The following is a 17,589-nucleotide window of genomic DNA, read 5'->3' as shown; positions in this document are numbered from 1 at the left end:
AAACATGGCCTTAACAAAAAAAAAAATATTCTATACATATGAAGAACAATGAACAAATACTGTATTTAGGTGTTTTCTATGACCTTGGGTATTGCTATACTGAGTGCTCTCTAAAACTGAGGTAATGGCTGGGGATTTAGCTCAGTGGTTCCGCCACCTGCCTTGCAAGCGCAAGGAGCCGAGTTCGATCTCTGGTACCAAAAATAAATTAATTAATTAAAAATTAAAAATTAAAATTGAGGTAATACCTAGACTAGTGGTAGTGAACCTTTTAGAGTCCAAGTGCCAAACCACAACCCAAAATCCTCTTATTTATCGCAAAGTGTCAACACTGTAATTAATCCTGAAGACTGAGGTTTTAGTTTAGGAAAAACAACTTTACATTAATATCTTTTGTCTTAAAAGAAAAACACAATAACCCGTATGCCATAGCTTTGCCACCACTGACCTAGACTTTACAGAATGACATAAGAAAAGCACTACACAAATGTTAAATTTCTTTAAAAATAGTATTTTTTATCTTGTTTTAAACTCTCTCAATAATTGCTGGAATGAAAATGATGGTTCATGGTCTTTAAACCAAAGCAAGGAAAGTCCACTAATTTAAAAAGTAAACAACAGATAAAATAGGAATCTTACTTTTTGGCAAGAGTCAAAGTAAAACATTCATGCTCACAAATCCCTTAAATGCAAAGACCACGTCCTGAGGATGCTCTTCATCACCGTCTGCCAAGCTGGCACGAGGATGACTCCCCTCCATGTGGGGTACAATTTAAATCTGGCCAAACGCTACCAATTCCCAGAAAACAAAGAGAACAATCAAAACAATGAGTATCTGTGCGATACAAACATAAAACACCAGTAGGTTTTATTAACTTTCACAGAAAGAATAGAGAAAAAAATAGAATTACTGAAAGACTGTAAAAACACAGTCGGGGTTTTTTTTAATGTTCAGTCAGGGCCTCAGAAAATCATTAAACTGCCCAGGCTGGCTCAAACTTGTAATCCTCTTGCCTCAGCCTCCCAGAATGCTGAAATTACACCCATGCCTGGCTTAACCAGCAGTTCTTGTATTAAAGTCAATTGAGCTTAAAACAGAGTGCAGGACTAGCTTATTTCTCAGAAAGCATGCACATTAGAACAAGGTTATGGTAATCAACAAATAGTCAACATACAAGCCATATTTTCTCAAGGTAAAAACTGTTCCAAATATAGCACCCATTCGCAGGATGGAGTATCGCCAGCATGCAGGCTTTATCTAGGACACATCACCATCTGTCCACAAGAAACAGATTCCAGTCATATTTTGAGAGCTGGAGTCAGAACATAACTCTTTCAAGCATTGTAGAGTTTATACTGCTTTCTCTCTTATAAAACCACCTTCTCATTGTACTTTTCACCTTCTGCATCTGAGGTCTCCTCTCTGATGGTGGTTTCCCTGGACACACAGTACAGTATATTGTAGACCTGGATCCTTGCCACAACCATCTTTCCACGATGCTCTTGGAGTCACCTAAACTTCCTTCTCTCACCCTCCACAGCTGATCTCTCCTTCAGCTTCCTTGCAAATATTTCCAGCATCCCACAGCTCCTCATTACAATCCTGGTCCACACCACCCCTCTCTCCTCTGAACACATGCAGTGTCTCCTAAATGGAGTATGGAGGATGAGTGTACACAGGAACACCAACCACTACAGGAGGCTTAGAGACTTTGGCTTGCCCTCTGTATAATACAATGACTCCCAGGAGAACTGCATCTAGCAGCAGAAATCCATGAGTCCTGGTTTGTATGTTTTCAGATACAGGAAGAAAGGAGTTCACTCCTTTATCAAAAGCATTTTGTCTCTTGATTCAAGTCTGAATTTTCTCTTACAATTTGATCCAACATTCAATTATTAAAAGGTAAGCTGACCTTTAAAAAAAATGTCTAAAAACAATCTCTAGATGATATTTTCAAGGATTTTATCAACAGAGCAAGTAGAATACTGTAGAGGCTTTATTCTGACCCCATCCTAAATGTGCAATATTATCATAGGTCCATCTATAACTTGGGCACATAATAAAAACTGCAACCCTCAATTTTCTTATACATAAGTGGGTGCAGTAATAATAGTGTTTAAGTTTATGGAACTGTTGTGAAGTTTAATGGCTAAGCCATGTCAAATCCTACCTCAGGGTCTGCCACAAGGAAAATGTTCAAAATAGGTCATTCAACAAATGTTCTGAGTGTATTCCATGGTCCACAACTGGAAGATATCTAGTGAAAACAAGCCCCTGCCCTCAAGAAGCTTGCATTCTAGTGAGGAAGTCAGATAATTAACTATTAGAGACAGTACAATGTCAGAAAAAAATAAAGCAGGGTCAAGATAATAGAAGATAACTGCAACCACTTAAAGGAGATGATTTGAGCAGGGACTTGAATGAAATTTAAGGAACAGCAAGACCACAGTATAACCAGAGGGTGAACAAGGAGATGAACTCAGATAACTGGCCAGGGGATAAATCCACTGGGGCCTTGTGTCCAAGGTGAAGATTTTTAGTTTTGTTCTGAAAATGGTAAGAAGCCAATGAATATTTTAAGTTGAGGAGAGGCTTGATCTGATTTATATTTCCAAAACATGGCTGGCTACTCTATGATAACAAGGGCAGAGGAGAGAGACAGGAGGCTACTGTAATGCTGATGAAGGTGAGAATAAAATGGTAAGAAGTAACTGGATTCAGCATAAATTGTGAAGGCAAAGACAACAGGACATTGATGAGTTGCCAGTGAGAAAAAGGCAAAAAGACATGAGTAACTCCATTTGGGGGGAGAGTACCAGGGACTGAACTCAGGACCTTGGGCTTGCGAGGCAGGCGGCTTCACCACTGAGCTAAATCCCTGGCCCAGCTCCAGTATTTTTTACCTGAGCAACTAAAATAATGGTAAGAATGAATGAAGGAGGAGCCACTCTGGGCAGGGAGGGAAGGAAAAACAACAGTTCCTTTTAGGGCACACTGAGTAGGACACGCACATTGGGTCTTCCAGTCCAGTGAAGCTGGCAAGTGGGTGGGCAGGTCTAGAGTTCTACAGAGATCCAGACTGGAGAGACCAATTTGGATGTTACGATGCCAATAACAAGGAAAGCCCTGGGACTGGGTGAAAACACCTACAGGGTCTGTCTTCTCCAGAGACAAAGAAATGAGGACAAAAGCCTGCCTAGGTAAGGAAGAACTGAAAATGGCCTGGACGGAAGGAAGGCAATCTGCAAAGTGTCTGGCTCTGAGATCCAGGAGAAGAAATGGTTCAGGAGGCACCCACGCTATGCTCCCTACCATTATTACCATGAGTATTATCATAACCACCTTCAGGACTCACACTGCCCAAGGAATGAGTCTTTGTTCAGGGTGTGTCCTCATTTCCCCAACCCCTGCTTGCCTCACTGCTCCTCTGTTTCTTAGCTCGTCACCACCCAACTCTTCTCTGGTTTCAAGGCTGCTCTTCTGAGTCCTCCATAAATCTGAAAGGGAGCCACAGCATCTTAAGACCTGGATATATATTTTCCCAGGTCCAAAGGTAAGATGACTCCCTGTTCATCCTCTCCATATGACTTTCACACTTTCTCCCCTTTATTCCTCACATGCTGTTGGACACATTCATTATCTTAGGAGAGCTAGAAAAGAGCTGTAGAGGCTGAGTTGAAGACCCTTATCGACAATAAACAAAAAAGGATCATGCAGGGTGTATGATGGTGCACACCTGTAATCCCAGCTACTCAGGAGGCTAAAACAGGAGGACTGTAAGTTTGAGGCCAGCCTGGGCAACTCAGCAAGATCTTGTCTCAAAACAAAAATCAAAAAAGGGCTGAGGACAAAGATGAGCACTCCCTGTCAACTGCAGTACTGCATCAAACAACAACAACAAAACAAGAAACCATTAATGTTTCAAAAGTCTTAACTGACTGGTGAACCATGGATAGCCTTTCTTGGAGTCACTTGAAACAAACTCTAATGAAACTGAAAGGGAAAGAGTACTCTGAAAATCATTCCCAGAAGCTAGTATTACCCTGATTCCAAAACCAGAAAAGGACCCAACCAAAGAGAACTACAGGCCAATCTCCTTGTTTTGGGGGGGTTTTTTTGGTACCGGGGATCAAACTCAGGACCTTGCACTTGCGAAGCAGGCAGCGGAACCACTAAGCTAAATCCCCGGCTACAGGCCAATCTCTTTAACGAAACAGGTGCAAAAATCCTCAACAAGTTGATGGCAAACAGAATGCAACAAATCATCAAAAAGATCACACATGGGCTCAGTGGTTCCGGCACCTCGCAAGAGCAAGGTCTTGAATTCGATCCCCAGTACCAAAATAAAAAAAGATCACACATGATGGCCAAAGAGGCTTCATTCTAGGGACGCAAGGATGGTTCAACAAATGCAAATCAATAAATGTAACACATCATATAAATAGAAGGACAAAAATTACATAATCATCCCAATACAGACAGAAAAAGCCTCTGACAAAATCCAACATTCATTTATGATAAAATCGCTGAAGAAAATAGATACAGAAGGACCTTATCTCAATCTGATAAAAGCCATTTACGACAAATCTACTTCCAACATCATACTAAATGGAGAAAAACTGAAAGCTTTCCCTCTAAAATCAGGAACAAGAGAAGGATGTCCATTATCACCACTCCTGTTCAACATAGTCCTTGAAACATTAACCGGAGCAGTAAACCAAAAGAAATACAAGGGATATGTGTAGAAAAGGAAGAAGTCAAATTATTATTTGCAGATGATCCTCTACATAGAAGACCCAAAAATTCACACCAAAAACCTCATAGAATTAATAACCAAATTCCAACAATGTAGCAGGATATAAAATTAACACATAAAAATCAATATGGGGGGGGTAGCTCAATGGCACCACATCTGCCTCTCAAGCACAAGGTCCTGAGTTCAATCCCCAGTACCAGAAAAATAAAAAATCAATACCAGTCTTGTGCACTAATAACAAACTCACTGAAATAGAAATTAGGAAAAAAAAATACCATTCAGAATAGCACCAAAAGGGGCCAGGGATTTAGCTCAGTGGTTCTGCCACCTGCCTTGCAAGAGCAAGGACCCGAGTTCGATCCCCAGTACCAAACCAAACAAATAAACAAACAAAAACCCAAAACAACAACAACAAAAACAACAGAATACCACCAAGAAAAATTAAATACTCAGGAATTAAATTAACCAAGGAAGTGAAAGACCTCTACAATGATAACTATAGTACTCTGAAAAAGAAGATCAAAGAGGATATCAGAAAATGGAAAGATATCCCATTACTGGATAGGCAGAACCAACAGTCAAACCGGCCATACTTCCAAAACTGATACACAGATTTAACACAATCCCAAAATACCAAAAGAATTGCTCACAGAACTGGAGAAAATAATCCTAAAATTCATATGGTATCAGAAGAGACCCAGAATAGCAAAAGCAATCCCGGGTAATAAGAGCAAAGGAGGAAGCATCACAATCCCAGGTTTGAAATTATATTACACAAAGCTATAGTGATAAAAACAGCATGGTGGTACTGGCACAAAAACAGACATTTAAATCAACAGAATAGATGAGGATGCAGAAATAATCCCAGGCACATTCAGCTATTTGATCTTTTTGTTTGCTTGTTTGCTTTTGTTTTCTGGTACGGGGGGATCAAATTCAGGACCTTGTGCTTTCAAGAAGGTGCAACGCCACTGAGTTAAAACTCCAGCCCTTGTTTTCTGTTTTTTAAGATAGGGTCTTGCTATGTAGTTCAGACTGGCCTTGAACTCACTATGTAGCCCAGGCTGCCCTCGAACTCAAAGTGATCCTCCTGTCTCAGCCTCCTGAGTGCTAGGATTGTAGGTGTGCGCCATTACACCCAGCTTGGGCTATTTGATTCTTGACAAGGGGCCCAAAAATATACTTAGCAGAAATAATAAATGGTGCTGGGAAAACTGGCTATTTACATGGCGATTAGGATTAGATCCACATATCTCACCATGTACTAAATTAAAATCAAAATGGATCAAAGATCTAAAACAGAAACAGTCTACTGAAAAATTTTTGAAGACACAGGCACAGACAAGGACTTTCTGAATAGAACCCTAATGGCACAAGAAACAGTACACAAATCAACAAATGGGATCACATTGAATTAAAAAACTTCTGCCCAGGAAAGGAAGCAGCCAATAAAGTGAAGAAACAACCTACAGAATGGGAAAGAAATTCTGCTAGCTATCTCTCAAAGGACTAATATCTAGAATATACAAAGAACTCAAAAAATTAGACCCCAAAACCAAAAATCCCAGTCAAAATAAGGGCAAGAGAAACACATCTCAGAAGAAGTACAAATGGCCGATAAATACATAAAAAAGTTCAACATCGCTAGCCATTAGAGAAATGCAAATTAAAACAACTCTTGAGATTCCATCTCATTCCAGAAACAGTGGCCATCAACAAGAAATCAAATATTAACAAGCGCTAGCAAGGCCAGGGGAGTAGGGTTGAGAGGAGGAACCCTTCTGCATTGCTGGTGGGAATGTAAACTAGTACAAACACTGTAGAAATCAGTATGGAGATTCCTCAAAACACTGAAACCAGGGCCGGGGATTTAGCTCAGTGGTTCTGTCACCTGCCTCGCAAGCGCGAAGTCCCGAGTTGGAGGCCCGGTACCAAAAAACAAAAAAACTATAAAACTAGAATTTCCAATTGACCCAACTATTTCCCTTCTAATTATCTTCCCAAAAGAGTTAAAGACACGGTATTACACCAATACATACATACTCCTATTTATAGCAGCACAATTCAGAATAGCTAAATCTTACAAGCAGCCTATATGCCCATCAACAGATGAATGAAGAAAATGTGGCATTTATGCACAATGCAGCACTTATTCTGCCTTAAAAAAGGATAAACTTGAGTCATTTGGAGAAAAATGGATGCATGCTGAGAGTATAATGTTAAGTAAAATAAATCAAGCTTAAATATCACATGGTTTCTCTTATATGAGAAAAAAATAGAGTAAAATAAAAGACAGATAATAGAAACGAGGGAGATATATCTTTTTCAAATGGGAAGGAGGTCAAAAGATGGGAGGAGGAAAGTGGGGTGCGAGGGGAAGAAAAGAGGATGAAAAAAGAATTGAGATGTGTTATGTACATGGACCAACTCCCCACAAAAAATGCAATCATTATATACTGCAAACCTGCTTAAAACAACAACAAAAATCCCACATTTCCTCCCCTTTCTCTGTGCCTTCTTTCCAACTTTGTTACCAAAGCAAAGAAATGCAGAAATAATGTTTTCATTACTGAACCCTAGAAAATAGGACAGTCAAAACAAGATTTGTATTTAAAAGCCTTTTCACTCTCCAGGATAAATTTGTTTATCTAATATCTCTAAGCCTCTAATGTGGTAATTATACTGTTGTTGGCAAACTACTAAGATTGTGCCTACATCTATAATTAAGATATCAGTGTGGGAACACTGTAACTTTATATTAACTTTTCTTACACACCATGTTTGGGGCTTGTTAAAAATCCCAGTGACATCTTCAGTACCATCTTCCTCTTCCAAAAGCCTTGTGTACCAAAAATTAAGAAAAATGGCACAGAATAAAAAAATACTGAAAAGAAAAATACTGTGTGTATTATTTATATTTTAAAATCCATAGACAGGTCCCTCTCCTCCTCACAGTAATATAACTCTAGAAATATAATAAAATGATATAAATCACATCACCATAAAATGGATTTGAGCAAAATACCTACAACCATAAAGCTTCTTAATCATTTGAAATAACAAACTTAGATCCCTAATCTTAAAAAACGGTCATACTTGCACTATGTGTTCACCAAATACCCAATCCCAGAGTACTAAAAAAAATACATATAGTAGGGAAAAACAACTCTTTAGTGTCACAGTGTGATCACTCTGATATAAAATATGCTAGCTATAATGCTTTTGAACTCTCAATTAACAACAACAAAACAATTCTGCTCTCCCTAAGCAAATTCTTTTTTTTTTTTTTTTTGGTACCGGGGATCGAACTTGGGTCCTTGCGCTTGTGCAGCAGGCACAGAAACCACTGAGCTAAATCCCTGGCCCGGCCCTAAGCACATTCTGAGTAATTTTTATTAAAGGGAAATGATCTGGAAGTCCTAGATCTCATTTAATCTACATGGCCCAAAGGCTTCTGAACTAATCATAATGCCCTACCCCCATTTTTTGTGATTTCGCTCTACCAAGAGATACCAAGATCAATTCTAACAGAACAGTGAAACTCCTACTGGCCACAGACAGTCAGCAACACCACGCGGAATAGTAAGATAGGAGCCACTGTGAGCATGGACAGGGAGTAAGCACAAAGGCCAAGAGTCGGGGCTCTAGGCCCAACAGGCGAGTTCATTTCTAGCTCTCCCAATTTTCAAGTCTATGAGGTCCCAGGTGAACGAGCCAGGATCTCCTTACCAATCCCTCCCCTAGAATTGAGGAAAATTAGAGTCCCTTATTGTGAGGGATGAAAGATTTAAAAAATCTGTAAGTGCCTAAGTGTGCCTGGCACAGCTTAACCGGTTGTTGATTATTAATCATTGTATTTTTCCCCAATAAAAGGCAATTTAAAAGTAAAGATTTCTGGCTTTCTCTTTACCCATTTTGCCTCTGGTTTATTCACACTGAAAGGAACTCTGGTGTAAGAACAGAACAATGTCTGGAGAAACAATAAGTAGAGTTAAATCATTTTCCCCATTGTGTGGCTTCTGCTAATTCTGGCCCTTCACTTCTCTGTTCTGCCAAAACAAAGGGCTTCTCAGACACTGTCCACCTCTCCCCTCGCATCCCCCCAATGCTTTCCAACGGTCATCACACTGTTCTGATGGTTTAAGCACATGCAAGCAACATTAAAAACTCTCTCAAAGCATAGTGGCCTTGCAGCCTACATGTGCTGACGAACAAAAGCTTGATTTCCTACAGATACTGGAAAACCTAATTTCACACATTTCTTGTTCCTACCACTTGTGTGCACACAGCCTTCACCCCTCAACAGTACAACTAAGAACAGTTCCTAGCCTATTGTAACACATATCCCTTGACAGACCAAGACTTCAACCTATGAATGCCTGCCCAGCCTAACTGAAGGACTGAAGTAGCAGTCCCTCATCGTAATGCTCTGCAGACTTTGCTAGTTCCCATTACGGCACTTCACACTCCACCGGCCAACTACCAAAAGCAATCAGCACTGTGTTACAGGCATGGACTTTTAATAGTGAACTCAGGAAAAAAATAAAAGAACACTAGACATAGTTGCTTTCTCCCATGAGGAACCAACAAAGCACACATAAAGGCAGCTTGAGGTACAGTTAGGATTTCAATCAAAGCAACCTCAAATAACTTGAACAATAAGACACAAAACAGCAAGGAGAGAACTAGGTTTTTTGGGGGGGGGCGGGGGGGGACCGGGGATCAAACTTGGGACCTTGCGCTTGCGAGGCAGGCGCCAGAACCACTGAGGTAAATCCTCGGCCCGAGAACTAGGTTTTCTATAAGAAAATTTTATTCAGTTCTCTTTCAGCTGTTTTGGTGTGAAAACTATTTAAGTAGTTCAAGAAATTTAAATTATATAATATAACACAACAGTAGAAAAAGCTCCATCAAACTTAATGATAGGTTCAATTACTTCTGCTGTTAAACACATTCCCATTGAAAACACTGTAATTTAGGTACTAAAGTTAACCACAAAAAATAAATTTTCAAACACCACCCTGGGCCGGGGATTTAGCTCAGTGGTTCTGGCGCCTGCCTCAAAAGCGCAAGGTCCTGAGTTCAATCCCTGGTACCAAAAAAAGAAAAAAAAAACACCACCCTATGCAGCATACATCATTTCATCTGATCCTTACGGTAACTATGGGATAGCAGGCTGAGCAGACCTTAGCAACATCTCCTGTTTTGTTTTTTCTTTTTTACTGCTGGTGATTGAACCCTGTGCCTCATACACACTAAGCAAACGGGTCAAATTAAAGCATGGTACATAAATACAGCAGTGCTATGGAGCTACAAAAGTAAGTTCTTTTTCAGGGAATGAAAAGGGTACTGGGGACTGAAGCTGGGCTGGGCTTCATACAGACAGACTAAGCACTCGCTCTACACACTACCCACCCTGAAATTTAACACATAGGGGAATGCATCCAACAGACCATTAAGTGACAGGCCAGGGATGCTATGAAGGTTTGACACAACGGTCATCGCACAAATGTTAGCTGTTACTATTCTGATGACGAGGGAATCACTGCACAGTTCAAGGAAAAAATGGTTTGTTTTCTATTCCAAAAGGATTGCGCCTGCTGCTCTGTTGAGAACCAACTGGTAGAGGCCACAAGAGCATTAAGGAGACCTGTGAGTTTCCCACAGTGCAGACTGAAGTGGTGAGGAGCGGGCGGCTCTGGGCGCTCTCTGGCACAGCACACGGGAGAGAAGTCAGGACGATCAGGAGAGCTTTGCCCTGAGCTGCCAGACAGGGCTGCTACTGACAGAACTGAGGAGAAAGCAAAGGAGCAGGGCTGCAAGCAGGCGCATCAGGACCCACTTAGGAAGCGCCAAGTCTGGAGGGTTGCTCACTAGTCCTGCAGGCCGGGAGAAGGGTCAGGAGCACACTGCCTTCTGGACACAACTGCTTCCCTGTGCACATGGCCTTACAGCCTTCTGCACAGCATGTCTATGAGGTGACTCTTCTAAGGCTAAGAGTCTGACAAGTGATTAGCTACCGAAAATATGCTGCATACCCATTAAAATCATGTTCTTGAAAGACACTTAGGAATACTCTTGAAGGGCCAGGGATTTAGCTCAGTGGTTCTGCCGCTTGCCTCGCAAGCACAAGGTCCCGAGTTCAATCCCAGGTACCAAAAAAAAATGTACTCAATAAATCAATGAATTTAATTAATAATGGGTATATTGAGCTCAGCTTTGAGCTCAAGTGAAAGAAAAAAGAATTTTTCGGCCCGGGGATTTATTTAGCTCAGTGGTTTCGACGCCTGCTGCGCAAGCGGAAGGACCCGAGTTCGATCCCCGGTATCAAAAAAAAAAAAACAATTTTTCCTGTATACACATTTACATCTTAGTTTACATTGACTGATTCATCCACTCTCTCACTGAATGTTTACTAAATAACAGGCATTAGGCCATATGCTGAGAACAAGACAGACATGGTCCCTACCTTCACGATCAGCCTTCCCTAGTAAAAAAAAGACAATCAAATGTCCCAGAACAACTGAGAGATAGCTATTAAAAATAGTATGTGGGGGGCCAGGGATTTAGCTCAGTGGCACCGTGCCTGCCTCACAAGCGCAAGGCCCTGAGTTCAATCCCCAGTACCAAAAAAAAAAAATAGTATGTGGGGCAGCGATATATGTGCACCCATGTTTAGGTTTTTGTTTGTTTGGGGTTATTTTTGGTACCAGGGATGGAACTCGGGTTCTTGCGCTTGCGCAGCAGGCAACAAAACCACTGAGCTAAATCCCCGGCCCTGTGCACCTATGTTTATAGCGGCACAGTTTGTAATAGTGAAAGCTTGGAAACAGTCCAAGTGCACATCAACTGGAGACTGGATAAAGAAGATGTGGTTTTTTTATAAAATGGAGTACTACTCAGCCACAAAGAATGAGAAACTAGACACTTATAGCTAAATGGATGCATATTGAGGCCATCCTCTTAAGTGAAATAAATAGGACACACATGTTTGTAAACATTGAATAGCTTCTCTGGTGTGAGAAATTGAAAGTGTAAATAAGGATTAAAATGATTAAAATGAATAATTGATAATTTGAAATAGGAAGAAAAGGTCCAAAGGGGTAGGAGAAGTGGGAGGGGAAGGGGAAAAGAAAGAGGGGAAAGGAAAAATTATAAGAAAAGGAAAAAACGGAAACAAAGTCTTTGTAAATAGGGAAGGGGGGGGGGGTGAAGGGAACACAGGGAATGGGGAAAAAATAAGAACCAAGATACATCATGTACAGGTACAAGTACCCAATGATAAATGTAAATGTATTGTATACCTAAAATGTACCAATAAAAGAATTTAAGCAAAAAAAGAATAGCATGTGAAGGCCAGGGATTTAGCTCAGTGGCACGGTGCCTGCCTCACAAGTGCAAGCTCATGAGTTCAATCCCCAGTAGCACAAAAAAAAAAAAAAGAAAAGAAAGAAAGAATAGTATGTATAGTATGTATAGTAATGTATAGTATTCATTAAGTCATGAATATTAAACTACTAGAACAAAATGATAGGAAATATTAGTACTCAAATAGAACACTCATGCTAGTCATGCTGCTGAATGCCCGTAATTCTAGGTACATGGGAGGCTGAGGCAGGAGAATCTAAAGTTTGAGGATAGCCTGTACAACTTAGTGAGACCTTGTCACTAAATAAGTGAAAAGGGTTAGAGATGTAGCTCAGCAGAAGAGCACCCCCCCAGTTTAATCTCTAATCAATGAGGAGGAGGAGGAAGAGGAAGAGGGAAAGGAAGAAGAGAAGAAATAATAAAGCACTCATTTGAAGAGGTCACCTCTTCACTAAAGGACACTAAGGAATAAAACTATCTTAATAAAACAGTTGACTTTGATTTCTCTTTCAGGTAAAAATAAGCAGGTATATTTAATTGGGGTCAGATTGTGGATTAACTGTAATAATATACTTTACTTATGAATGAACCAGGGATGGGAATGTAGCTCAGCAGTAGAGCACTTGCCTAGCAGGTGCAAGGCCCTGGGTTCAATCCCCAGTACTGGGAAAAATAAAAAAAAAGAACCATAAGCCATAGGTATGGTGGCACATACCTATAATATCAGTACTCTGGAAAGGTGAGGTAGGAGGACTGCAAGTTTGGGACAAGCCTGGGCAACTTAGAGACTTAGAGAGACCCTATCTCAAAATTTAAAAAATGAAAAAATGGCTGGGGATGTAACTCAATGCACAGGCCCTGGGTTCCATCTCCATACTGTATGGGAGGGAGGCGGTAAACCAAGGGCCAGGGATGCAGCTCAGTCATAGAGAACTTAGAGTACTTCCCTAGAATGCTTAGAGTACTTGGCTAGCACACCTGAAGTCCTGGGTTTGAACCCAGATACCATTCAACAAATCTTTAAACCCATCAAAGAAGAAAACAGTATTTAAGGTAATTTCCATAACATTTTCTAGTCATCCAACTTATGCAATCCCCCTTATGTAGTTTCAGCACTATTTGCAACAGAATCTAGATCAATATATAATTTAAACTGGTTCATATCTAGAAACACTACGGTTATCAATATCTGTTCAAATTACTAAAACTGGGGATGCAGCTCAGTAGTAGAGTGCCTGCATGAATGCGGCCCTGGGTTCAACTCCTAGCACAACAAAAACAAACAAAAAAATACCTGTAATTATACTTTTAAAACCTCTCTATTAAAAAAACCTGACTAATATATTTTTCTCCTTTACACACCTGTAAAAAAATTTTTTAAATGAGGATACTGGGCTGGGGGTGCAGCTCAGGACTAGGCTTGAGGTCCTGGGTTCAAGCCTCAAGGACCAAAAAGAAGGAAAAAATATGGATATCTTTGATCAAGTAACCCCTATTCTACAGATTTTTGCTCAAGAAATGTACACAAACATTCCTCTTCAAAAAGTGCTTACTGGGGTAGGCATGGTGGCTCACAACTGTGGTCCCAGCTACTTGAGAGGCTGAGGCAATAGATCACAAGTTTAAGGCCAGCCCAGGCAACTTAGTGAAACCTTGTCTCCAAATAAACAAAGACAAGACTCAGGATATACAGCACAGTACTCCCTGAGTTCAATTCCTGCTTTTAAAAAAAGTTATCAGAGCATTTATTACATGAGATAGAAGAAAAAAAATCCAATGAAACAAGAATTATGACATTCACATTACAAAGTTTTACACAATTGCTAAGTCATGTAGAAAAATAATTAAATTTAAAATATTAGAGTAGATTTAAAAAACAAGCTAAAAACAGTGACTATATTGTAACCCAAATACAATAAAAATGTTAATCACATGTCTCGGTGAACAGAAAAGAACAGAGTACACATAGAGATGGGAATGGTAGTTTTCTCTGAGTGTTAAGGTTAGAAATGATTTTTCTTTGTGTTTTCTGTGTTTCCCAAGTGCTGTCTCTTCTGTGATTTTTAATTCCTTTTGTTTTCAGAACAAAAGACATCACAGATTATCTTTAAATTTAGAACTCACGGATATATCTCATTTATGATAACTAGTTCTGAAGTAGAGACCAAGGCTAGGTAGAGCCTTTGCTGTGAGCACTACCAAACTACCTTCCTTTTGCGTTTTTATCAACAGCCTGAAAACATGACAATCAGCAGAGTAAAACCAGGTAAACACCAGAGGCTAACTCCTCCGCAAGAGCCAGAGAAGCTGTCCGAGTCAAGGAAGACAGGTGAGAGGCTATTACTTGCTACAAAAAATTGAGACTCCTCAAACAAGTCAGCTTCCTGTGACTGTAAGCCTCATTCTGATCTACTTCAAAGGCACTGAAACAAATTATAGTGCTGTAAATACTAGAAAGAAGCTGCTACTGATTATGAAAATTTTTAATAGCAATGACAAAAGGTAAATTCAATTTCTTAAACACCAATTTTAGGAAGGTACAAGAAATATGAAACAGTCTGAGAACTATGCCTTTTTCTGTCAGGTTGCTGTCTTTCTCGTGAGGTACATTTCACAAAGTGAAAAACTGTTGACCAGCACTTGGCCCAACAGGCCTGAAGGAAAGCAGTGGAGGGAGACCCTCACTCTGATGGAAGAGCATCACAGAAGAAATAAGCATGCTACTCTTCCTGCTTTCCTGAGAAATGGGTAACACCCAAGATAATTACAGAATCTTTCCTCTGAACACAGAATTTTCTTAATATAAACCAATGACAAGACAGAAACCAACTACTGCTGCAAAATGACAGTTAAGTCCAAAGAATCCTCTTGCTAATCAAAGTGACCAGAAGATGTATCATCCCCAGCTGCTCTCAATGTAGTGCTATAAATACAAGCTCCACAGCAGGAACTTGTGAAAAACTGCAGGGCAGGCCAAAAACAAAACAATGGTTTCAACACCAACAGACCATTAGGTTTTGTTCCTATCACCAAGCAACCCTTTATTTTTATTTATTCGCTTATTTATTTGTTGAGACAGGGCCTCTCTATGAAGTTCAGGCTGGCCCTGAACTCACTGTGATCCTCCTGCCTCAGCTCCTGAGTGGGCTGCTAGGATTACACCATGCCCAGCTCAACCTTTTGTCAAATGCCAAGGTCATCTTCATTTCTGGAATCAAGCAAATCAGAAAAAGCTGCACACATATACAAAAAGGTCTTGATATGTTATCCCCACATAATCAAATGCAACAAAAGATTTTAAACAGCAAGCAAAAAAAAAAAGAAATATGCCTGCTATCATGTCTGTAACAGAACACAATCTGATGCCGTTATTTATGACCATAAACTTTACCCCAGTAAAAAAACAATAGTCAGTAAGCTGCTATATGAGAAGTCATGAAATACTAAATAAAACTGTGTAATATGTAGAGAAAAGACAATGTTTTGAGCATGACGAAAAAGAAGGCAAATGCTGCTTTAAAAACTGAATGGGAGGGCTGGGGATTTAGCTCAGTGGCACTACGCCTTCCTCAAAAGCTCAAGGTCATGAGTTCAGTCCCTGGTACCAAAAAACTGAATGGAAGCCAGGCACAGTAGCACACACCTGTAATTCCAGCACTCTGAGAGGCTGGGGCAGAAGGATTTAGAGTTAAAGCCCAGCCTGACCACCTTAGCAACCTAGAAAGACCATCTCAGAATTGAAAAGGGCTGGGAACATAGCTCAGTGCAAAGGGTCTGAGCTCAATTCCCTCTCCTGGGGGTGGGAGGTGGGGACCACAAACACCTGAATGGGTGAGAGATGAGGTTCCACAGCACAGCCAGTGGCCAGGAGGCACCCTGTGCCAGGGAAGGTGCTCGACCCTGACCTGCGAGGAACTGTGCCATCAGATACAGCCAGGGCCCAAGGGCAGACAAGGCCACTGACAGTGCAGGACCAAGACCTGCGCCTTCCCTTTGGGGATGTGCTCCAGGGTGATTTTAATCAGCTCCAGTGAGTAAGCTTACCCTCACCCCAGAGGCCTCTTCATTCACAAATCCCACACCCAGCTGCTATCGATTTGAGTCCTCGCCACAGGAAAGTGTTGCATTTCCACCTGCAAAAGAGGTTCACTGCTACTGGAACCCAACCTGATTTCAACAGAATTCTGAACCCTTCTTTCTACACTACAGAAACCTCTTTCTCTTCTTGTTGCCCACCTTTCTATATTCCAGTCGAGAAGAGTCATGTAATCCATGCGGGCATCGAGCTGAAAAGTACAGAATCATCTTTCAGAAAAGAAAGAAATGAAGACTGGCTAGAAAGTTTCAGAACGAGCAGGCTGCAGACAAGGACCATGCACTGCACTGCCTCTTCCCTGATATGGACATGCGTGAGTATACAACATCTTTACCTTCAAGATTACCCAGGACTAATTTATCCAAATATACAAATACACAGATTTAAAAGCATTCTTATGTCAGGTGTGGTGATGCACACCTATAATCCCAGCACTCAGGAGGCTGAGGCAGGAGCAACTCCATCAGTTGGACACCAGCCTGAGCTACGTAGTTCAAGGCCAGCCTGAACTGCATAGTGAGACCCTGTCTCAAAAAACAAAACAAAAACCAAAACTAAAGAAAGCATTATTTTCTAAATGCTTCCTTCCTAACTCTTCATTTTGTCCCCGCCCTTCTTCCATCCTAAATTTTCAGCAGTAGACAAGAATCATTCTCCATGCCAGCCATGATGTGGAGCATTTGATTTAGAAATGTATATGTGAATGAAAAAGCCTTACAAGACATACAGTGTAAGCAATAGAAAAAAAATCAAGTTTGCTTCTGTCCCACTAAGATTGGACAATGAAAAAAACAAAAGACCCTGGGAGAGGATGATTGTAAATGGAGATTTACCAAAGGGCGAGAGATAGAATCCTATGATTAAAGACAAAGCTGAACACTGTGGTTCAGTCACCCCATACATAGAGTGTCTCTTGCAGAGAAAGGGAAAGCCAGCTTTATCCACCTCCTGTTCTGCTGGGAAATTTACGTAGGTTCATTGTCTCCAGATTTACACGTATAAACTAACCATAAATGTGTGCATTTTTTAAAAACAACGTAATTAGACAATAAAAAATGCTTCCAAAGTGGGAGAAGCTTGGAACATAATGAGGTATTATTGAACAGAGCCATTTGTATGTGCTTGGGACTCCAAAATGTCAAAGCAGTAACATTTATCTGTGCATGGAAAATCTTTCCTCTGAGACCACAAAGTGCTCAAATAAAATGGCTATTACTCAGTTTTCACACTTTGCACATCCCTCAAGCATGCTTTTCTCCTTTTTCATAAAAGACCTTATGGCAGAAACATTCCATTGCTTTCCATCTGCAATCAGCTGTAATCCTGCGAGCAGCAATCAGACCAGTTTGCTAGCACAGCAGCCTTTTA

The 17,589-nt window shown here is 40.6% G+C and overlaps 1 protein-coding gene across 17 annotated transcripts in view; it reads right to left on the bottom strand.

Annotated features, from left to right (window-relative positions):
* Positions 1–17,589, bottom strand: part of Kif1b (kinesin family member 1B) — a 145,295-nt gene that overhangs the window by 106,596 nt on the left and 21,110 nt on the right. The gene's annotated exons all lie outside the window — the stretch shown is intronic.

The sequence above is a fragment of the Heterocephalus glaber genome, unplaced genomic scaffold (assembly GCF_053883595.1).
Source record: "Heterocephalus glaber isolate CG9 unplaced genomic scaffold, H.glaber_assembly_v1.0 deba00001447, whole genome shotgun sequence".
Lineage (NCBI taxonomy): Eukaryota > Metazoa > Chordata > Mammalia > Rodentia > Bathyergidae > Heterocephalus > Heterocephalus glaber.
The sequence above is the reverse complement of the archived record's forward strand: the minus strand, read 5'-3'. Positions and strand labels throughout refer to the sequence as shown.